At 40.0% G+C, this 25,116-nt stretch overlaps 1 long non-coding RNA gene across 1 annotated transcript in view; it reads left to right on the top strand.

Annotated features, from left to right (window-relative positions):
* Nucleotides 1-479: 479 nt before the first annotated feature.
* The window catches only part of LOC105487922 (uncharacterized), a 95,049-nt gene continuing 70,412 nt past the window's right edge, over nucleotides 480-25,116 (top strand). The window contains exon 1 of the long non-coding RNA XR_011621458.1: nucleotides 480-711. This is a non-coding gene — a long non-coding RNA (uncharacterized lncRNA). The remainder of the gene's footprint in view (nucleotides 712-25,116) is intronic.

Raw genomic sequence — 25,116 nt, 5'->3', positions numbered from 1 at the left:
ATTTCACTGATGAGGAAACTGAGACTGAGAAAGGAATGTGACTTACATAAGTCACACAGGAGAGACCAGAACCTCGTTTTCTGGCCGCTGACCCTATGCCTTTCCACTGTATCGTGAATATTTCAGCAAGTGTATCTGCCACACACAGACAAAAACATACTGGTTCATTTCCAAAGACAGCAACCTCATTGTCAGGGTCATGGGTTGAAATTTAAAGAATTATTCCTGATTTAAACACAGCCTTTCACTTGGAGCAATGACTCAGGCTAATTTTGCAGGCGACATGTTTTCCTTTGAGATTTCTCACCCGATCTGTTCCCCATCTCCTAGATTGCATAAGGGTAATGATGAATTCCTTGACTGGATCCCAACTTCCCAAGGCTCAAAATAATCACTGTTCTGTTTTCCACGGGAGATGAAGATATATATTAGGATTTTAACAGTCTTTGAATATTCACTTTCAAAACAGGAGACATCCGTGGCAGGTGGGGCTTGCAAATGATATTTCTAATCAGATGTTCATCCAGAAAGTAATTAACTTTAGGAAAGTAAAGGCCCTAGAGGCTTCTGAAAAGATTTCCTTACTCTCTGCTCTCCCTGAGCATTGCTTGATCTTTGCCTCCCCCTGAGCTGCAGAGCCCAAAGGGAAGATGAGAAGAAAGTCCTGCTGATATGGATGCAGATCACATTTGGGTGACTCAGAGCTGTGGGGTAAGAAGCCTTTCTTCCACCTGTCCTCTCACCACCCCAACCCAGAGCCCTCAAGGTTGTGTTTTCTCATGTTTGTGAATTGCTCAGAGCTCTGCCAGGCTTTTCAGTTTTATCTGGCCTTCTGCCTTGGCTGCCTTGCCTCTCCTTTTAGGAAATTCAAGGGGTGAGAAACGAATAATCTGTTTCTGAAGTCAGAGAGACATGAGTCTAAGCCCTGGGTCGCCACTTCCTAGCTGGGTAGCAGTGGGTGAGCTGCAGCCTCTTTCTGAGTCTCCGTTTCTTACTGGTGACCTGGGTTGTTAGAGGACGATTGAGACAGCTCACCCATAAACTCCTAAGAAAGCACTCGGCTTGATGCCTACTTCCTAGAGGTTTCTCAGCAGAGTGTTCCTATTATGCCCTAGCTCCATCCTGTCTCTTTGTGATAAAACCAAGTTCGGATAGAGTTTGGCTAGTGCGTTAGTTTCCTAGGGCAGCTGTAACAAAGTACCGTAAAGTGAGCATCTTAAGACAACAAAAATGAAATCTCTCACAGTGCTTAAGGCCAGAGGTACTAAATCAAGGCATTGGCAGGGCTACAGTCCCTCTGAAACTTGTAGGAGAGTTTTTCCTTACCTCTTTCTAGCTTCCGGTGGTTTGCTGGCAATCATTGGCATTCCTGGGTTTGCAGCTGCTTAACTCCAGTCTCTACTCTCGTTGTCACACAGAGATCTCCCCGTGTGTCTCTGTCTTCACATGGCCGTCTTCTTATAAGGGCACTAGGCATCTCATCTTAACTAATTACATCTGCAACAGCCCAATTTCCAAAAATGGTCACATCTGAGGTACTGGAGACTAGAACCTCAACATATTTTTATTGTTGACACAATTCAACTTATACGAGGTAGATACTACACTATATGCTAAAATATTTTAGTCTATTTAGTCAGTGTAAAACATAAACTTCTGTCTTGATTAGATTTCACTTGGGAAATGTATAATTTATTTTACTTCATTCTTCTTTAGTCTACTTTTTCAGTCTTTCTTCTTCATTCCAAGCCTCCTAACCACTCTTCTCACTAATCCACTATTCACCCAGCAGGCAGTGTTCTCTTCCTAATATCTTCTCCTTTCTAGAACAATCATCTGTGCAGATCAGTTATCTTTTTCTTCCTAGGATGAAGGTCAAACTTCTCACCTTCACACAAATTCTCTTTCAGGACCTACCCCTCATTTACCTGTGGGGTGCTAACTGTCCCAGTTTGTCCTGGCATGCCCTGGTATTAGCATTAACATTTTTGCACCCTGAGAAACCCTTCTGTCCTGACAAGCTGGTTTTCACCCTGTTACTTTTCTACATGTTTTGGCTACAGATACTTCTCCGGCTATTACAGATTTTGTCTTGCCACATGTGTGTTCCATTGGCATTAGCTATTTGCTCATTGTGCTCTGCTGCTCAATAACATGTTTCTTAAGGGATTTAAATCCAGACAAATCTGGGTTTGAATTTCAACTCTTGTGGCCTTAGTCAATGCATACCTTATCAGTGTCTATCAATGTCAAAAAAAAAAAAAAAAAAAAAAAAGCAAAACAGGCATAAAACTATATATCCTTTGGTTGTAGTGAGGGTAAATTAGATATGATGAGTAAACCACCTGGCAGGGCGCCTGACAGATACTGGGTATTGCAGAAATGGTAGATGGTTTTTCACTGGTGGATATGTGTGTATACTCCAGCACACCTGTGTTTAGTAAGTGCTTTTTGAATGAAATCTCCAAGCTCTAGAGCTTAAATCTCTTGAGCAATGATCTTCCTATCCTGTCATTTTCTCTCTCTGACTTAAAAATAAATCTATTCTTTCAGAGGTTAGCCTTACTAAAAATTTGGTTCAAAGCCTTGCCAAGTAATGTGGAATATGACAGATGTATTTCCTATGGATCATTTATTACTGGAATTTTCCATGTGTCAATAATTTCCTACCCTCCAGTAGATTTTGATCTAGCCAGATTCCTTGCCTGGTCCATGAAGGGAAAACAGAAAACTCCAAGACCTTGAACTCCTTCTTGTACTCCGGTTCTCATGAACTCAAAACACAAACTCATTTAAAGTTAGTATGGCATCATCAACTGAAAGCTGAGAGTAATTTAAAGGCTTTTCTTCTCTATCAGCTCCCTGAGCCCCTCCAAACAGAAGCATTTTAAATTGATGCCTCTTGAGAGTTCTGTGTATGGGGTGCTGAGAATGAATGAGATTGTCTCCCACCTCAGAGGGGAGCAGGAAAAATTCTGATTGTGGTCAGCTACCTTTGGCTTCTGGTTTTCCCTAAGATCCTCATTGTGGGGGCCACTTGTTCTTTTTATCTAGTGGGTATTTGATGTCATGATGAGATTAATAATTCACAGAGTCTGGGCAGTATTTTTCCACTGAGGGCTGTGTGCAGAAAAAAAGCAGAGTGCTGGCAAAAGCCCGAGGGCTCCTGACAAGGTCGGATGCCTTGTGCTTCAGCAAATGCTCTGAATCCCCAGTAACCCCTTCCTTGCTGAAAATGACACACAGAAAGGCAGGGATTTTTAAAGGACTTTTAGCTTTCTTGGCTGGGGTTAAAATGAGTTCAATTAAATAGACCTCTAGAGATGGCAAATGAACAACAACAGTGACAAAATGTAAATAAAATTTTAATTATCAGTTCCAAATAATAATTTAAGGGGGATTATCAAATCATACATGATTAATTGTTATAGATGATGAGAAGGTTAGTTAGGGGAAGAGGAGGTGTGATCCACGACTCTTATTATTACTAGTGCTTATTGTGATTATTCCTAGCTACCATTTCTTTGAGTTCCAGGAATTCTGCATTGCATGTGATATCTCCTCTGATTTTTACACCAATTTTTGGGATAGACAACATTATTCCCATATGAAAACTGTGGCCAAGACAGTCAACAAGGCTTTTCAAAGGCCACAAAGGTGATAAGAGGTGGAGCCAGTGTTTGACTCTAGAGTGATATATCTTTGGACGTATATCACTGCTTTCTACATGTGCTATATCACTTTCCAGTAATAATTAAAAATTAATGGTCATGAAAAGGCTTCTTAGCATTTCTCGGGGATATAAGCATTTTGAGACCACTTACATCCTTTTCTACTTGCTTCTCACAGCAGCCCTGGGCAGGAACAGGTTGGGGATGACTACCTCCCACTGGCAAATGCAGAACTTGGAGGGAGGTTAAGTGATTCCCAAGCCAACTACTTAGTGATCAAGACACTCCTAGAACTCAGAACTTCTGACTCCACCACCAGAGCATTGTACCCTGTGTTTTAGAGAACAGAAGACCTTACGTCGGTGGTCGCTGTCATTTTTGGTTCCAACCTGAGCCAAAGGAGATGAAGCTGGAAACAGGTCTGAACTCAATATTCTACCTTCGCTGATCTCTAAATCTACCTTGCTAAGCTCATGTGGATTCTTGGGCAGCAGAGGGGTCTTACCAGACTTCTGATGGCAATGATGAGGTCTGCTATCTTTTGTTCCTGTCCATTTTCAAACTCTGGTTGTTCAGCCTCCTAGCCATACTATGATCTCAAAATCCTTTTCATAAATTCGTTTTCTACCTAAATCCCCCAGAATCAGGTTTTGTTCTTTGTAGCTGAGCTCTCTGACTGACACAGCATTTCACCAGCACTGTGTGCAAAGCAGCAGTGGTGCTATGTACTCTGTCTTCAAGTAACCCTGGTTCCTGCCCATTTCTCTTTCTTAAAACCATAGATTGTCAAAGTATGAACCATATGTTTCATACTTTTGCTAACCCATCATCTCCAACATGTTTCATTGAACATGATTCTTAGAACTCCTAAGGGACTGGTTTTAGGTTCACTCCAGGAAGGAGAGAAAAGGCTAATGAATATGGAGAAGGAGAATGACAGTGTTAAAGAACTTCAGTTGGTCAGGATTTCCTTAGCCAGTGTGCTGATTTTTCTCCTTCCTTTTCTCTTGCTATTTTCCCCACCATCTATTCTCTTTCTCCTCCTTATCTTTTTATTCCCATTCTTTTTTTCTTTTTTTTGAGACGGAGTCTGGCTCTGTCCCCTAGGCTGGAGTGCAGTGGCCTGATCGCGGCTCACTGCAAGCTCCACCTCCCGGGTTCATGCCATTCTCCTGCCTCAGCCTCCCCAGTAGCTGGGACTACACGCGCCCGCCACCACGCCTGGCTAATTTTTTGTGTTTTTAGTAGAGACAGGGTTTCACCGTGTTAGCCAGGATGGTCTTGATCTCCTGACCACATGATCTGCCCATCTCGGCCTCCCAAAGTGCTGGAATTACAGGTGTGAGCCACCGCGCCCGGCCAATGCCCATTCTTTTTAACTTTCTCCAAGTAGGAGAAAAATGAGAGATATTTAGATCTCCTGGAGTCTGAGCATCAATTTGAGGCTCTTTTGCTATAAACGTGTTCTATGTTATTTACCACACTAATGCACAATAACTTTATTTAATCTCTGTAAGCCTTTGGATGGAGAGATTATTATGTTCTTGTTATGGAGCAAGGAGAGGGAGTATAAACTGAAGTACGAGGCATAATGGGACTCGTTTATGGCAGGGTGGCTCCTAAGCAACCCATTCTTCTTTCCCATGAGGTTGTCAGCCTCAGCTAAGGGACAGCACAACACAGTCATTAGAACAACAGACCAGGGAATAGAAAGCTTTTGGGGTACTTGCTCTGCTACTTACCCAACCGTGTATCCTGAACAAGTTACTCAAACTCTTCACATCCTAGATAACACCATGGGAGTGCAGGAATGGAGTGCAGGAGTGTGCAGGCTGGACACTCAGTGAAAGATAAATAGAATTAAGGCTTTTTACCTGAAATGTTTCCTTTGCCCTACATTCAGTTTGCTTCCCTACAGCGTGCCTCCAAGATATCCCTGGGAGGCCTGCGATCTAGCTTTCTTTCCCAGCAAGTGGAGATATCTGAGTCCCAGAGGGCTTAAGCCACCAGAAATGTTCTCCTGGTCTCTTCACATAGGAAAGATGTGCCACCAGAACACAGAGTTTTGTCTTTTTTTTTTTTTTTTTTTTTTTTTTTAACTCAAGTTACCCATGGCTGTTTCTAACTGATCACATTTACTACTTAGAACAAAATCGGACGGGGACTAGGGTAGAGCACATTTATAATAGTAATTCCTAATTTTGCCTATAATTGACGAGGTCTGGGAAGTCAAGGGTCACATTTCTGCCCCAGGAAAATCACTGACTATATTGTTGGGCTTTCCAATAGATTGTGTGAGGCTCTACGGCATTGGGCACAGTTGGGATAAATAATTGGTTCTGCTTCTTACTCATCAGGGTTCTCGGCCAGATTATTTAACCATTCTATGCCTCAGTTTCTTCTTCCAATTTGAGGATAATTCTAGAACCTTCTTCTTGGAAATGGAATGGTTGTAAAGATTAAACAAGAAGATCTCTGTGAAGCAGTTAGCTCTGTGTCTGACTCAGAGAGAACCTTCAGTTAATGTTCACCATTATTATGTTCAGTACCTAAGACATAGTAGTTGATGATAAATAGCAATCGTATTTCCCACTGTTTGGTTGTAAGGTGGCATAAGTCATGGGTACGGTGCCTTAGTACTTTTTCTTCAGAGTAAAATTGACAAATCTGCTCATCAGAATCAGGCTTCTATCTTAAGAGACTCAATTGGCAGAAATAAGAGTTTTATGTGCTACCTTCACTAAAAAATATAAAATCTAACTTTGTGTTTTCAACCTAAAAAATATTGGGAAGTAGGGAAAGGTTTTTTTTTTTTTTCTTTTTCAAAATGACTTGCCTAGTGCTGTAGAAGTGGAAGAGAATGGGTAATGGTACAGGAGGAGGTGAGATGTTTGAAAGACATTTTACAGTGTATCAAGAGATGAGTTCTGCTATTCATTTTATTCATTTTTTTTTTTTTTAAACGAAATCTCACTCTGTCGCCCAGGGTGGAGTGCAGTGGTGCGATCTTGGCTCACTGCAACCTCTGCCCCCCAAGTTCAAGTGATTCTCATGCCTCAGCCTCCTGACTGGCTGCGATTACAGGTGCCCACCATCACACTCAGCTAATTTTTGTATTTTTGCTAGGGATGGGTTTTCACCATGTTGACCAGTCTGGTCTCGAACTCCTGACCTCACGTGATTTGCCCACCTTGGCCTCTCAAAGTGCTGGAATTACAGGCATGAGCCACCGCGCCCAGCCTGCTATTTATTTTAAAACTCACCAGGTTTGTATGCGTAAGCCTCCTTGGCTAGATTGCATATTGTATAGATGTACAAATTGTGATTAGAATTTTCTTTGCTGTTCACATACATATTGTCCCTATGTACTATTTAAAATGTCTTTTTACCTATCTATACTGTGTGTGTTTTTGTTTTTTTTGAGACTTGCCATGCTGTCCACACTGGTCTTGAACTCTTGGGGTCCAGTGGCCTTCCCAGCTCAGCCTCCTGAGTAGCTGGGACTTTAGGTCCATCCATGGCTAATTTTTTATGTGCCACCATCCCTGGCTAATTTTTTAGTTTTGTAGAGATGGAGCTTCACTATGTTGCATGACATTTATTAATTATAGTTTGGGTCAACAATTTGAATGACTCTTTTGACATTCTTTACTGTTTATTTTTGTTATGAATTCTAAAAATATTCAGCATTGAGTTTGCTTGTTATTTTATTAGTACCAGACCAGGTGCATCATACTTCTGGAAAACACATGCAAGGTACAAGAGTGGAAGGGAAATCATAGCAGCGTGCTTTCTTCTTCTTCTTCTTCTTTTTTAAACGAATGTTCTATTTTAAACTAATTTTAGACTTAGAGAAAACTTATCGAAAGAGTACAAACCGTTATTTTATATACCTTATCCCGTTTGCCCTAAAGTTAACAATATTAATATTTTACAGACTGTAGTGCAATGATCAAAACCAGGAAATTTATATTGGTATGACATTATTAACTAAATTACAGTTTTTTCAAAATTCACCAATTCTCCTTCTTCTCCTTCATCTCCTCCTCCTCCTCTCCTCTCTTCCTGCTCCTCCTCCCTCCTCCTCCTCCTCTGCCTCCTCCTCCTCCTCCTCCTCCTCCTTCTTCCTCTTTCTTCTTCTTCTTCTTCATCTTCAAGACAAGGTCTTGTCCTGTTGAACAGGTTGGAGTGTAGTGGCATGATTATAACTCATGTTAGTTTCAAACTCCTGGGCTCAATCAATCTTCTTGCTTCAGCCTCTGGAGTAGCTGGGATTACAGGTGTGAGCCATTGCTCCTGGTAATGTTTCTTTTTTATTTTTATTTTTTTAAAATAGTCCAATTCAAGCTCCTATGTTGCCATCTAGTTATTATATCTCCTTAGTTGCTTTCAGTCTGTAACAGTTCCTTAGTCTTTCCTTGTCTTTCATGACCTTCACACTTCTAAAGAGTAATGATCAGTTATTTTGAAGAATGCCCCAAGATTTGGGTTTGTGCAATATTTTCTTATTTTTGAAATGAGGTTATGTATTTTTTTCCAAGAATGCCACAAAAATAACATGGTGGCATCCTTCTCAGCAGAAAATATCCAGGGCTTCATGGTGTTGACATTTTTTATTACTGGTGATGCTTACCTCAGTCACTTGGTTACGCTTGTGTCTGCCAAGTTTTTCCATTGTAAAGTTAGTATCTTTCCCTTTGATGTTGACAAATATCTTAGGTGAGATACTTTGAGATTATGCAAATCTCGTTTCTTTTCTAACTCTCACACTTTAATTTGTGGATCATGTCTACATCATTTATTCTTGTGGCATTTGCCTACGCGATTCTAGATTCCTTCTTTCCTTCTATATTTATTGGAATTCTACTTCCTCATTTTCATGTTTATTTTATTGTATCAGTAGAGCATATTTGTAGAGTTCTATGGGTTAAAATCCAACACACTACCATTATTTGTTATGTACAAGTAGCATTCACCATGGCCTTGACTGGGTTTGAAATGGCATTGGGAAAGATGAGTGGAGATGTGGACTAAGCTCAAGGCCTCAGCCTACCCCTCCATTGTGAATTGAAATAATTATATTTATATCAGCATGTTGGTTCTGTATGTGGATATGGAGATAGAGCGTAAAAATATGAGATAGAGAAAGAGAGGGAGAGAGAAAAACAACAAAAAGAAACTAAAGGGCCACATGAAACCTAGGAGAGAGAACAAAGTAGCTCTTTCTAGAACGCTTCCTGAATAGAGGTAGGCACCAGCGACCCGTTATGCTATTCTCAAGTAAGTAGAACAAGAAGTTACCTATTTATCTTGAGGAAGAGTGCCTATACATTTAGGAAACTTGGTTACATTTTTAAAATGCAATAATCGAGAGTTCTGTTATAAAATTTATCTCTGACCAAATAGAACTCTTGTAGATTTTGTCTTATTTCAAAATATCTAGTTACATTTTAACATAGGACTAGTCAGAAACATTGACTGAATCTTTTGTGAGACTTCATGGGAGGGATTGAAATAAGTAGGAGGGATTGATATAAGTAGGAGACATGAAATGTTCTGGAAAGACATATATGTTATCTGGAATAATGAGGGGGGAATTCTCTCCAAAAAACTCAAATGCTGAATTAGAGACCAGAAATTCGAGTTCTAGTCTTGATTTAGTATGCTAGGGGCTTAATATCCTCATCTGAAAAATGAGGCTGTTGTATTTGATGGTCTCTGAAATCCCTCTCGTTCAGCACTCACATTCTGCGCTTTTCTCTGTAATATGTTTGTTTAACGTTGGTTTAGTGGGTGTGTTGTATTTATTTATAAGGAATGCCTGGAGAGTTTAAAGCATTTTAGCCCCAGGATCTACGAACTAGAAGTGCCCCAAAGAGGACCAATGCAAGCTGGCAGGATTTGCAAAGCTTTGAAAGGCTCTGGGAATTCCTGAAGACAAATACACCAAGCCCTTCTGCACTTGACGTTTCAGTGTAATTGTTGGAATTCAGTTGCTGTTGGGCACATATGCTAGAGAGTTTGGTTTTAAGCCTAGCATATGGTGGCTTTGGAATAAATTTTGGATTGTTTTTAAATCCTTGGCTTGTGTATCTTCCTAGTTCTCTCAAATGACAGAAAAGAGAGTAGAATGAGAGGACTAGTCTAGTTAGGGGTATTATATAAGTGAAGGCTGCTTTTCTCCACTGAGGGGGCTGACATTTCGCATTTAGAAGCTTGAATTGTATATTTTTTTCTTTCTTTGTGTTTGTCTTTGTGTTTATCTGTCTTGGTTTGAGTCTGTTCTCCCACCTTTTCTCTCTCCCTCCTTCTCTTCCTCTCTCTCCCCCTTCTTCCCTTTCTCCTTTCCTTTTTTGCTAATGAGTTCCTTGGGGGGTAATTTGTGACCCAAAAGATGAACAGAGATTTTCTGTGAGACAAGTTTCTATTTATTGGAAAGCCATGAAAAGAAGAGAGGCCACAGGCAACATGGTTCTCTTTGTAACCAGGCCAGAGCCTGCTCTTCGCTGAGGGATAGCCCCTCCTGGGGCATGCCGTCCAGGTAAAGAGGAGAACTAATTCATTTTCCTCAGCAGAGCCCAAGTCATCTGAGTTTTGCATTTGTGAATTTTTTCATATGGATATTAGAGTCAGAAGGAAATTCGCAGTCCTTTTAGGTCAGTGTGCTCCAAGGTGAGTTGGATTTTTGGATACTTCAATATTGTCAAGGTTGAATGAGTGAGTCTATGAGTTCCCCAGTCCTACTTTAGGTGATATTGCAGGCAGTTCATAGCATTGAGAGTAGAGTTAGACTCACTGTTATGACCTGGTTATTAGCTGTCAGAGCCAGGGCATGTTACTGACACTCTCTGGGTCCAAGGTCCTCGTTTATAAAATGGCAATTATAACCACACTACTTACCTCACAAGGATGTGAGAATTAAATGAATACATTTAAAGTGCTTAGAACAATGAATGGTATATAGCAAGTGCTATATACATTTTTTTCTGCTATGACTAATAGCATGTATATCATCATCACTAAAATTTTATACATCAGTTCACTTGATGAGAGGGTTTTGCTGTTAAGAACCCACTTAAACAGTCTCTCTGTCACACACTGGTGTTTTTCTAATTTTATCTAGAACAAAACAACCTTGTTATATAGTCCGTTAAGCTCTGCTTGAACATGCCTGGTGATAAAGGGCTATTTTGCCAACTCATGTGGCTGCCTGCTTTGTTGACAATAAGCTCTTTCTAATGAGCTCAAATCGATTTATTTGTAGGTTTCATCCATCTAACCTTATTTCTTCTCTCTGGAATCATATGTTAGCCACTTTTACTTTCATCAGTAGTTACTCTTCCACCCAGCCAAAGGATTAGCTCAACATCATTGATGAGATTGAGTCTCTTTGCTTACATACTTCTAAAGAGTATGAGCTCACTACTGCCTGAAGCTGTGTTTTTGCTAACGCATGACGAGAGTTACCTTTGCTCCAGTTCCGAACATGTTCTTCATCTCTATCTGAGACCACCTCAACCTGGACTTTATTTTCCATATCACTATCAGCATTTTGTCAAAACCATTCAACAAGTCTCTAGGAAATTCCAAACCTTCCCATATTTTCCTGTCTTATGAGCTCTCCGAGTCTCTAGGAAGCTCTAGACATTTCCACATTTTCCTGTCTTCTTCTGTGTCCTCCAAACTGTTCCAACTTCTGCCTGTTACCAAGTTCCATAGTCACTTCCACATTTTTGGGTATCTTTACAGCAGAATCCTACTGTACCAATTACTGTATTAGCCTGTTCTCATACTGCTAATAAAGACATACCCAAGACTAGGTAATTTATAAAGGAAAGAGGTTTAATTGTCTCACAGTTACACATGGCTGGGGATGCCTCCACAAATGAGGAGCAAAGTCACGTCTTACGTGGCAGCAGGCAAGAGAGCTTGTGCAGGGAAACTCCCATTTATAAAACCATCAGATTTCATGAGACTTTCTCACTATCATGAGAACAGTATGGGGGAAGCCACCCCCTATGATTCCATTATCTCCGCCTGACCCCACCCTTGACATATGAGAAGAGGCCCACAATTCCCCAGACTCCAGAGTGGTAGATCCATCAACAGCTTGCACCGTGCACCTGGAAAAGTGGCAGACACTCAATGCCAGCCCATGAAAGCAGTCAGGAGGGAGGCTGTACCCTGCAAAGCCACAGAATGGAGCTGCCCAAGACTATGGGAATCCACCTCTTGCATCAGTGTGACCTGGATGTGAGACATGGAGTCAAAGATCATTTTGGAGCTTTAATATTTGACTGCCCCCCTGGATTTCGAACTTGCATGGGGCCTGTAGCTCCTTCATTTTGGCCGGTTTCTTCCATTTGGAACAGGTGTATTTACCCAATGATTGTACCCTCATTGTATCTAGAAAGTAACTAACTTGCTTATGATTTTACAGGCTCATAGGTGGAAGGGACTTTCCTTGTCTAAGATGAGACTTTGAACTGGGACTTTTGGGTTAATGCTGGAATGAGTTGAGACTTTGGGGGACTGTTGGGAAGGCATGATTGTGTTTTGAAATGTGAAAGTGACGTGAAATTTGGGAGGGGTTGGGGGCAGAATGATGTGTTTTGGGTGTTTCTGACCCAAATCTCATCTTGAGTTGTAATAATCCACACATGTCAAGAACAGGGCCAGGTGAAGATAATTGAATCATGGGGGTGGTTTTCCTCAAATTGTTCTCATGGTAGTAGATACATCTCAAGAGATCTGATGATTTTATAAATGGGATTTCCCCTGCACAGGCTTTCTTTCCTGTCACCATGTAAGACGTGACTTTGCTCATCATTCATCTTCTGCCATGATTGTGAGGTCTCCCCAACCTTATGTGGAACTGTGAGTCAAGTAAACCTCTTTCCTTTATAAATTACCCTGTCTTGGGTATGTGTTTATCAGCAGCATGAGAACAGACTAATACACTCAACCACCTGCTGAAATATATCTGACCCAGTCTGAACTCAAGGTGGGACCCCCAATACACATGGAAAGCTTTATAGACCTTGTCACCTTTACATTACCCCACCTTGACTCTGAACCAGGAATTAATTACCATGAAATAAATGATGATGAAAATGTAGATGTTGGGTCAATCTATGGTAGTGACAGGAAGTGCTCTGCAAGAACACTTAAGTGGGGGTGAAAGGGGTGCATCCATAAGAAGATGGTTTTTGACAGGCACAGTGGCTCACGCCTGTAATCCCAGCACTTTGGGATGCCAAAGCAGGTGGATCCTTTGAACTCAGGAGTTCAAGATCAGCCTGGGCAACATGGCAAAACTCCTTCTCTACCAAAGATATAAAAAGTTAGCTGGAGGTGGTGTTGCGCACCTGTGGTCCCAGCTGCTTGGGAGACTAAGGTGGGAGGATCGCTTGAGCCTGGGAGGAGGTGATTGCAGAGAGCTGTGATCACACCACTGCACTCTATCCTGGGTGACAGAGTGAGGGCCCATCTCAAAATATATATATATGTATACACACACACACATATTTATGTGTATACATATACTCATATGTGTGTGTGTGTGTGTATATATATGTGTGCACACATACATATATATGTATATATATGTGTATGTGTATATATATATACACACACACACACACACATAGAAAGGTTTTGACCTGAGTAGGGTTCATACAAATAAAGAGTGATGAGCTGCAAACTTTAACTGGGATTCTAATGCAATATGTGTATATGTAAGTTCAGTACAATTTCCTGGGATATATGAATAGAATAAAATGCTATTGCTTTGGGGAATAATTAAAATAATTAGGTTTTAAATTAGAACCATTGACTTGGAAGGCTATTTTCTAATGGTGATTTACTCCAATGCAAACAAAAAAATCAATACTATTTACGTAGTGCAATCTCATTCAAATTGCTATGTTTAGTTAGCGTTTACACCTTACCAAGGCTGACAGTAATTGTTTCTTTGTCTATAATGGCCAAGTGGCAACAAGACAATCTAAAAAGAAAATTAAAGTCCTTGTTTCGTCATTTATTATTTTTCAATTGCATTCATTTTTCTTTGGGTAGATTAGGTGCAGGTTCTAGACCTTAGCTTTTTTAAAACAACTTTGAAATTGCTTAATTTATGACTTCAAGTTATCATCCCCAAATAAAACTATTAAAAAAATGTGGAATCTTTCTTCAACCCCACTCATTCATTTATTAATTTATGGAAGAAATATTTATTAAACCTATAAAATGTGTAAGGCAATATGCTAATCAAAATGAGGTATTAAAAAATTAATAAGTTACTATCTTTGCTCTCAAAGAATTGATAGACAAATAGAAGAGAAGTATCTTTTGCATTTGGACAGGATGGGGAGAAACTTCCCTTGCCTTTTAATCTCAGATAAAGTAAAATTACTGTTTGCATGGTGGCACAAGCCAGGTGCAATGGGATTAAGTAGGAGGGAGCCACAACAATTTAACTGTGGTGTTGGGAGGACTTCAAATAGGAGATTTTCTCAGGAAAAAAATTTCAGGTAAGAGTCTTCAAGGAAAAAAGAAAAGTTTGAATCAAGACCTGGAAGTCTGGAAGTCCAGCGCATATTCAGAGAATAGCAGGTATTTTGGTGCTGATGATAAAGGTAGTCTTTTGAAAGAACTAGGGCTAACGATGCAGCTTTTCTAGATTGTGCAAGACTCTAGCAGACAGACTTTAAGGAGTTTGTCCCCTGCCTTTACCCAGTGGGAAGACTGAGGAGATTGGAGCAGACGAATAACATGACCAGAACTTGGACTTGGCTTCTGCATTTCCCACTTCCCTCGACCCTTTTTGTCAGGGGCGGGGGGATGTTTTTCCAATCAAATCCATCCAAAAGACCTATGTTACAGGTCTTAATAGAACTCCTTTGCAAATGAACAAACAGTGGCACAGAGGGACAGGGTAGTGAAACTAAGGCTTTTCTCTAATAACAAATGCTTTGGAGAGAATATGCCACTATCTCTTTAGCACGTGCATCTAAGTCTCTGCATTGGTTGTTTCCAAACCTCTTAGGGCAGGGAAAAGAAAAGAAAAGAAAAAAGAAAAGAGAAGAGAAACAAATATTGGCTGGTCTTTTTCATATAAAGAACATTTCACATGTGTATCTATATTCTTATTTGATACTCAGGTAACATTAATATGAATGGACTTTTCGTGGTTGTGAGGCCAAGAGGCTCCCAGTCTTGCATTGATGAGGGGAAGGAGTGAAGAGGGGAAAACAGGGAGGCAAAAATGATTAAAGTCTCTTTTGAGATGGACCTTGTGCTAAGACCTTTGGCACATATTTTCTTTGCAATTTCACAGCCCTAGGATGTTGATGTAATGATTACCATTTTATAGATGAAGAAATAAAGGCTGAAGATTGTTTTATAACTTAACATACACACAATTCACAATTATTGAACGCTTACCAAATGTCAGGCATTATTCTAAGCATTTTTTTTGGGTTTAAACCACTCAATTCTCACAGGCAAAAAAGTGGTATAGAAAAGGCTAAGAAACTTGCCCAATGTGAAATAAGCAGTAAATATATGAGCTGGGAACTAAACCTAAATAATCAAACTCTATAGTACACTTGTTTAATCACTGTACTATATTTGGCATTAGTTTAACAGTTGGTATAGAATTGATGCATCATAGAATATCCTAAATCCGGCCGGGCGCGGTGGCTCAAGCCTGTAATCCCAGCACTTTGGGAGGCCGAGGCGGGCGGATCACAAGGTCAGGAGATCGAGACCACAGTGAAACCCCGTCTCTACTAAAAAAAAAAAATACAAAAAATTAGCCGGGCGCGGTGGCGGGCGCCTGTAGTCCCAGCTACTCAGGAGGCTGAGGCAGGAGAATGGCGGGAACCCGGGAGGCGGAGCTTGCAGTGAGCCGAGATCGCGCCACTGCACTCCAGCCTGGGCAACAGCGTGAGACTCCATCTCAAAAAAAAAAAAAAAAAAAAATCCTAAATCCAAAGATCATGAACTTTCCACTATTCCATGAGGTTCAAAATGTTTTCAAGCAATTCAATTCAAAAAATTTATTGACTGCCTGCTGTATGCTGGACTTTCTGATAGGTGTTGGAGATTCACACCAACAGACACACCTCCAGCCCCCACCTCTCCCCCACACATACTCACATACACTGCTCAATGTGAGCCATCACTGAGCTGGTGAAAAAAGATCCCTTAAGGTTTATAGTGTCCATTGATATATCTAGTAATTTATCTCAATAGAGGAGTTGGAAGGGGAGGCAGAAAATGCAGGTACACTTGAAATGCAAGTACACTTCTTCCACTCATCAACACAAACCTGGGAGCATCTTGGCCTTACAACCAAGGAAAGTCCATTCATATTAGTATTATGTGAATATTAGATAAGAATATATATACATGTGAAACGTTCTTTACATGAAAAAGGTCTGCCAAAATGTGTTTCTCTTCTTTTCTTTTCCTTGCCCCAAGAGGTTTGAAACAACCAAAGCACAGAAACAACCAAAGCAGAGAGTTAGATGCATGTGCTGAAGAGATAGTGGGACATTCTTTCCAAAGCATTTGTTGTTAGGGAAAAGACTTAGTTTCACTACCCTGTCCCTCTGTGCCACAGTTTGTTCATCTGCAAAGTGAGAGTTCTAATAAGACCTATAACATAGGTCTTTTGGGTAAATTTGATTGGAAAAACATCAGAAAAAAAAGAAAGATGTAAAAGGGAAATGGGGAATGCAGAAGCCAAGTTCTGGTCATGTCATTCCTCTGCTCCAATCTCCTCAGTCTCCCCACTGGGAAAGGACAGAGGACAAACTCCTTAAAGCCTGTCTGCTAGAGTCTTGAACAATCTAGAAAAGCTACATTGTTAGCCCTACTTCTTCCAAAACACTTGGTGTAATTTTTATTGAAAAACATCTGCATGTAAGTGAATTTGCATAGTTCAAACCTGTGTTGTCCAAGGTTCAAATGTATTTAAATATTAATTTTATCTATTTGAAATACCTGTTTACTAGCATCTGCCACTATTAATACCAAGTATGTTGTTTATCTACTGCTTCATAAAAAGCCATTCCAAAACTTAGTGGTTTGTATATTAAAACAAAGACTATTTTCATTTGCTCTCGATCTCATGGGACTGCACTCTTACAGGTAATCGTTTTGTTGGTCTCACCCAAGAGAGAAATAGCTATCTGGAAGGTTTAAGATGGCCTTGACTATGTGGCAATTGATGCTGACTGTCAGTTGGGTCAAAAATCAGGAAGAGTGAGATATGGAGAAGAGAGTGAGCATGATATAAAACTGTCTACCATCTCTGCGTCTGTCACATATCTGACCACAAAGAGTTTCACTTAATGTTATTCCAAACCTCATACAGTTTCCTCTTTTGGCCAATTCTAATCTAGCACCACATAGGGAAGGTGATTTAAAGAAACATAGCTTCCAGCTTGGTTGATGGACCAAAATGTAGCATGGTCTATCCTTGTCAACTTTGCATTCATACAACTCTATTGTATGTTTTTAATATTTAACTTGGAAATTAAGTAATGGTAAAATCATGTTTCAACTCTACATAATTCAGTTATTTCAATAGAATGCACAAGATCTCATATGTCACTTTATCCTGTTGATGGTACCCATCTTTCTTTCTAGCTCAATCACAGTCTCCCTTTGGTATCTCATAACTTAAATATTGATAAATAAAGTTAACAACTCTCAAAATATTTTGCATCAAATGGGGTAGTGTGGTAGGGGAAATACTTACTATACATGCAAATAAATACATTTTATATAAAAGCAAAGATGAAACTGCACAGTCCTCAGACATGCAAATGATCAAATAGTTTTACCTGGTGTTTAAAGTTTCTTCCACTACCATATTTTATATTATTTTTGCCCTCAGTAAGTACCTCAAGTGATTATGGTTTTTGTCTATATGTTCAAACCTTTGTTCCTGAGGGTCTTATGCTATTTGCTATTCTGTCTATATTGGATTATTGTAGTTTTCTGTTAACTTTTATCACAGGACATGGGAGTACTAGAGAGAAGTTTCTGTATTCTAGGCCCACAACTTCTGACCCTTGGGTTGCTGTTAGCTAAAGTTCTTTGATAGAATCTGTCACCCTCCTCTGTTCAGCAGTCCCATTTTTTGCCTATAGTTTCAGTGGTATGAGGAATTCAAAGTGTTCAGGTGCTGGGCTCAGCTTCCCGTTTAGTAGTGTTATAGTTGTGATCTCTTGTGGAGACGTTATCCCTTGAGAACTGAGATGTCTAAACCAGCTGAGCTCAAAGTGGTGGTACAGGAAGACACAATTTTTACTGGTTCATTATGAGTTAAAGTGGGATAAGCCACTTTCATTTTCACCCATTGAAAACCTTAGAGTCAAGAGTTGAAAAGAACAGTAGACTAGGGAATCACTCTTGGATTGCAAAATTCAGCCCAAATCAAGGAAAATTTCCTGATTTGAAAACAGAGAACCTGACATGTGCTCAGCTGGATTTCAGAATTGCTATGGGCCAGTGAATGCTATGCACCTCATGTTCCTCTCCTTTTAAATATGTCTGTTTTAATTATTTTGTCCCTATCTCACCGTTGCATGCTGGGTATTTGGGGAACAGATAACTTGTCTTATTAGTTTGTAGTTATTTGGTTCAAGAAGACCCTCATGCAAAGAACTGTACTAAAATAACCTCATTTACATCCAGACTTGATACAGATTATGAACCACGGATTTCAAGCCAGATGGCATGACTGATAAGATTTGGTGGGTCTGGAGAAAAGATAAGTGTAGTTTGTACATCAACGAGTGTGAATTACTGGAGCAAAAGGGTAGATTCTGCCTTTCTCTCTACATCTCTCTGCTTCAAGAGGCTGAGCTCTACAGATTGCAGCAGCAGGACTCCTTAGTCTTCTGGCTTTCTTTCTTTTTTTTTTTTTTTTTTTTTTTTTTGTTGAGATGGAGTCTCGCTCTGTCGCCCAGGCTGGAGTGCAGTGGCGCCATCTCCACTCACTGCAAGCTCCGCCTCCCAGGTTCAAGCCATTCTCCTGCCTCAGCCTCCCGTGTAGCTGGGACTACAGGCACCTGCCACCGCGCCCAGCTAATTTTTGTATTTGTTTAGTAGAGACGGGGTTTCACCGTGTTAGCCAGGATGGTCTCGATCTCCTGACCTCGTGATCCGCCCGTCTCGGCCTCCCCTGGCTTTCTTTAAGTTTAACTAAAGGGCAGTGCCAGTAGGAGATTAGAGGGTAGGAAGAGAGCAACTCTGAGGCTTTTTTTTCTCCCTTACTGCTTCAGAGTGGTTTTGGCAGAGGTTATCTGGCTACATTCGGTGGACCTTCTGATTTACAACTCCCACCCTTCCACCCTTTCTCTTTCAGGACTGGGGACTACTATTAGGTTGGTGCAAAAGTTATTGTGGTTTTTGTCAGTAAAAGTAATAGCAAAAACCGTAATTACTTCTGCACCAATCTCTGGACTGCTATTAGTCTCTGGATGCCTCAACATTTCTTTCGGGTTCCTTTAACTTGACTGACACTTCTGTAAATAGTTACAGTTTTACAAAATCTCTTCTAAAATCCCAACTGAAGTTTCAGTTTTCTGCTAGGATCTTGACTGATATGTTTGAAATGCTGCTTTTAGTTATTTACCAGGTATGCAACCAAGGACAAATCATATAACTGTTCTGAACTTAATATCTTCACCTATAAAATATAATTGTAGGAAATAATCACATTTAGTGAGCATCTATCATGATAGGCACTTCTTGTACATTAACCCATTTAGTCTTTATATTAATTTGTGTGAATATATCTTTTCCATCATTGTCTCCCCAACCTATACAGGACATGGAACATGACAGATGCTCAGTAAATGTCTCTTGAGGGAATGATGCGAGCATAAGTTGGTATTATTACTACTTTAGTTATAAAGAAATTGATGTGGCAGCTGAGAACAGTGGCTCATGCCTATAATCCCAGCACTTTGGGAGACCGAGGCGGGAGGATTGCCTGAACCCAGGAGTTTGAGACCAGCCTGGGCAACATGGAGAGACCCCATTTCTATTATTAAAAAAAAGAAATTGATACTGGAATGTGTCATGACACTAGATAAAGATTACAGAGTAAATAAATGGCACTGTTGGAGTTGGAAGCTAGGCTGTCTAATTTTAAAACCTTTGCTCTTTTTAGTAAGTGATCTTGCTTCTCCACCCAGCCAACTCTTATAGAACTGTTGTGAGAGTCAAAGGAAATGAAAATGTGAAAGCATGCTATGAATTATGAAACCTACTTAAATATACTGCATCATCATTATTTTTATGAATGTAATTTATAACCTCTTTCCCACTCTTCTGCCCTGGAGTACTATACAGTCATTAAACACAAACTCATGCTCATGTGTTAGCCAAACATAAATATGTAGGTTACTTGCTAGGAAAAAAAAAGTTATTTGAGGGTTTTCTGTCATTTTATGTTATTTTTTCGGCTATATTCTTCTGATAACATAACTAATTAGAAAATAACTTTTCAAGTTTCAAAACTTGACATTAAAAAGAAAAAATTATTTTAAGGAAAGCATTTGGGCTTTGGTTCTGGATTTGTCAGAGAAACATTCTAAAAGTGTAAGTTTGGAAAGAGCTTGAACTTGGTTCTCTGATTCCCAAGTAACAAGTAAATAGAAGTCATGGGAGTCACAAGAAATTGTTCCTGGAAACTTGGGTATAGATTGAGGTTCTGAACCTGGGACACATTATTGACTGTTTCCATGATGAAACTTAGGTCTCCTGGGGAGTCTGCAAGATTGGCCAGACCCAAAAAGAAATGGACTCTTTGATGAAGAAACGGTTGAAAGGGCTTTCTAGAAGTTATATACAGCATGATATTCAAACCACTTTTCTCCTCTATGTTGCTTATACATCACTTTAGAAAGTTCAAAGTATATAACAACACAAAAATAGTAATAAGATAGATTTATCCTTTAGGGCACTGTCCTTGGCCATGGAATTCCTTTCTTTTGCTTGTTGGGATCCACCTTTTCTGACCTTTGGTTCTATAATTTTAAAGACCTAGGATTCTATTTGCTAGTTTTATAGTAGTTGAAACAAAACAAACTCGCTGAGAGGAAGGTGTGACTCTAAATAATAAAACCAGTTTTAGCAAACACAAGCCTCTAAATCAATGTGGTTCTTCCAACTGATTGTTTTGAGAAACTGAGGCCTTATGTCAGTGATGGCAACATTGAGAAACTGCATTCACTCTGTACATACATGACATAATAACCAAACTAATCCTGAAGGTGTTTGGACTCTTTTTTTTTTTACCTACAGTGGTAAAATGAAAGATTTTAGAAACTCAGCCTCAGTGACACTTCATGTATTCTTTCATTTAGAGACCCAACAGATACTAGGTTGGTGCAAAAGTAATTGTTGTTTTTGCCATTAATATTTATTCAGCACTTAGTAAGGCATCAGACATTATTTTTGACACGGTGCTTTTAAGTGGTCTTACAGTCTTGAGCAACTTGAACAACTCACAGCTGCTCAAGTAAACAGATGGGACAGAGAGTCTGATGGGACAGACAAGTAAACATCCATAATCGAGGATGGAAAATATGAGCAGAGGGCTAAGTCTAAGGTGCTCTGGAAGGGACACATCAGTGTTCTGGAGGACCAGAGAAGTGTAGCTAGGAGAAAAAAAACTCTCAGGCTGAGTTTTGAAGGGCACTCAGGAGTAATCCAGGCAGAAAGATCGAAAAATCAAGGGCAGCTTCAGCAAACGAAATGCAATGAGAGAAGATACTTTAGTCATCAAGCAATAGTTCATTATGTCTGGAGCATAAGTCAGGTACTCAAATACCTGGAGAAGAGGTGATAAATGTAGGTTAAGGTCATCACCATATGAGGGACCAAATCAACCTTCCTTAGATTTGGATTCCTCAGACAAGAATTAGAGTCTACAAAGGGATCATTGTCAGTACTGCTTTTCTACTTGCTTGTAACCGCATTTGGGAAAGGTCTTTCACTGTCCCAGGTTTTAATGGGACATTAAATGGGACTATCATGGGAATTCAAAGAAATGTTGGTTTCCTAACTCTTATGCTTCTTGAAATCTATTTTTTTCACCTGCATTACCCCTTAGAAAAATGAGTTTGAATGACGAGTATTCATTGTTGAGTGATGAGTAACGTCTTACTGACTGATCCTTCACTCTCCATGTTGAGAACCACAATTGCTAAAACTATTCTCCCTTCACCCCAGACTTCACTTTCAGAAAATTCCCCTAAGGTACCAACACTGGTTTAGATGGGACTGGAGATTGTTTTGCCTCTCTAGGGCTTGATGCTTTTAGCAACTAGCTTTGCTATCACCTGGGCGCTTTCATGCTGGACTTCAGCTCATTCGCCAGACATACTGGTATTTATACCTGTTCATTTGTTTATGCAAAGTTTTAGAAATTGCTGTTAAGTTTTGGGGCACAAAAAGCGAAAAGAATCCCTGAGTACTCAATTTGTTATTTCAGGAAATTAATCTAGAGTTCCTTCCACCTGGATCCTAGTTCCTAAGGCATACCTGTTCATCATTCCTCTTAGTATTAACCCTGGGTCTTTATGACATTTCAGTTCCTCTTCTTTCTGCATTTAGCCATTGCCTGCTTTCCCTGTTTTTTTGCCAAGTTGTGAGCCCTGGTCTCACATTGTTTTATTCTTGCCCTCATGGTCTGTCTTATATTCTGCCCCTGTCTGCCAAGTCTGATGTTCTAGCCTGCCACATGTGGTCTGGTTTCACCACACCATCTATTAAGGAAGCACCTATCCCAGGCCTTCTACGTGGAGTGTGTGTACAAGTCTGTATTTGTGTTGCTCACCTGGATTCCTACATGTCTTGCTTCTTATTGACTTGACTCATCTCTCCCTGGACTTCTTAGCCTGGATCTGAGATCTCTGCGTCTTAGAATCTGAATATGCAAGGCTCCTTTGCTCTGGTATCTGGAATTCCAAATAATGACACTATCTTCTGTAGCCCCAGTACTGAGGGAGTGACACTAGCCGGTCAGGTTTTCTTAGCAGCCTTAACCCTGGTTGCCATCCTCATGCCCAGTATTGCTTGTACAGAACAGGAATTGGACTTGTCTGATGACAGAGTGGCAGCCTTGGCTATTAGTACTGGAAGAGACTACCTTTTCCATATTTACTTATCTGTTATTCCACTTTTCTCATTTCTATGGGATGTTAAAATTCATTAATTTGATAATGAAACCTAAAATCTACTACTGTACAAGAAGAATCATTGGTGAGGATTCTTTAGACATAGTTTAGGTGGACAAAATGTTGGACTAACTACAATGTTCTATTTTAAATTAGTGGTTTGGGAAAAGGCTGATACAGCCTCAATCTGCTCATTGTTCCTCCCAAATGCGTAATTCCGGTGCTCTGGCTGCTTAAATGAACTGTTTGCGCACTGTTGCTCTGAAGTTTATCTGTGTCATACTGACAACAGGATTAAAAGATACTACAATGTAGGGAATATTCTGAGTTTGCTCCTTCAAGGACATTTTCTTACAAAAATAATAAAAATGATTGCTATGAATGTTTAATTTACAGCATGTCTAACTTTAACCCTATTTTAATATCTCTTTTTTAGGGTTGCAGGAAGAGTAGCTACCCAAAGCACATAGGTTAAGGGACAGTCCCCTGAAGACCCCTAAGGCCTAAAATACATAATGAAGATAACAATGATAGATTTTAGAGATCCATGGTTTCACATAAACATGAAGCATTGAAATGTTTTTATGCTCTCTGATTTCAAAAATGTGGGTTTTAAAAAAAATTTACTAACAGTATTTTTGTCAAGCCAATAGTAAATATAAGACAGTCATGAAAACACAGTTGAACAAATTTTCATTTTCTAGGTTTTAAAGTGGTAGAAGGGAAGAAAAGAAGGTCTGTAAGATACCTTGAAAATGTTTTCCTTAAAAAAATGTTGATGGGAATATTCTTTTTTGATGTCCACATTTGTTGACAATCTTTCAGTCATCGAATAAGTACCAAGGATCCATAATTAAAAGATACAATCTTTACCCTGTGTGGTAGTCTGTGGTAATAGTTGTCAAATATTTCCGGTTATCTACCTCCAAGGCACTTCCTGGCCACTTGTGTTTGGATGGACCATGTGTTTAGCTTTGGTCAACGAATTGTGAGCTAAAGTGCATGGTGTCACTTCTAGGCCAGAGAATTCAATTGTCAGTATGAAACTCTACTTCCTCTGCCAGGGTGGCTGGTTGTGCTGTGGATAGAGGCTATTCCCAGGTATGTGATTAGAATCTGTGCATATGATGGGCTATCACTCCTATGGTTGGGTTACTAATCAGTCAGCTTTGAGTTAATCAAAAGAGAGGTCATCCTGGGTGAGCCTGACCCAATCAGGTGAGCCCTTTAAAAGAAAATGAAGTGTCAAAAAGACACTCTTCTGCTTTCCTAGAAGAAAGCAAACAGCCAACAACATAACGGGACAACAATTATATCATTACAAGATATTAATGATAATATCATTAATTTCAGCCCAAAACTATAAATGGGCTTGGAAGAGAACCCTAAGCCTTATATGAGGTTGCAGCCCTGGCTAGCACCTTGATTTCAGCCTGGCGAATCCCTGAGCAGAGGATGCAGCTAGCCCATGCCCGTATGAAACTTTGAGATAGTCCCTCTGTCTTGTTTTAAGTTTGTTGCACAGCTATAGAACTCTAATACTATCATGAGGGGCTTCTCAGGACTGAAATATTTTGACTATTAGGATGGGTTTTGAAAGAATGAGAATAATTCAGACAAACAGTGGTGGCACACTCAAGAACAACAGGTGTTAAGATTTGAAAACCCGAGTGAATAGGGGGTGTCTTGGGAACTAAAAGCAATTCAGTTTATATAAGCAGGACTGACACTAAAGACATTTAACAACTCACAAAATCTGCACTATTGCAGGCCAGGTCCTCTGGAAGCAGATGCTGGGGCAGAATTAGCTCTCCCAAAGGTTTATTAGGTGTTGACTTGTGGCAGGAAGAGGTAGGAAGATTGGGCAGGGGATGATGTTACACCAAGATCCAGACCCAACAAAGCTTTGGCCAATCAAAGGCAGTTCCAAGAAATTCCTGCCTCTTGGGGTATTCCCCACTGAGCTGAAATGGCCAGGCCCTTAAACTCCATCCTGCTCATTTGTTTGATATGATTATTCCAAGAGGAACATGGTCCAGGTCTCTACAGCCAAAATCAATATTGGATAGTGTCTGATGACTGGATTCCTGGCAATGAAATGATAAATTCTTCATTGAAGGAGGATCTGGGCCGACTATCTCTGTCTGCCACAAACTCCAACCAACAAGAACAGGACATGCCTGGTAGGGCAAGGCATCACTAGTTAATGAGTCTTGGGAAATGCTGAAAAGTTTTAG

The sequence above is a fragment of the Macaca nemestrina genome, chromosome 3, assembly GCF_043159975.1.
Source record: "Macaca nemestrina isolate mMacNem1 chromosome 3, mMacNem.hap1, whole genome shotgun sequence".
Lineage (NCBI taxonomy): Eukaryota > Metazoa > Chordata > Mammalia > Primates > Cercopithecidae > Macaca > Macaca nemestrina.
The sequence above is the reverse complement of the archived record's forward strand: the minus strand, read 5'-3'. Positions and strand labels throughout refer to the sequence as shown.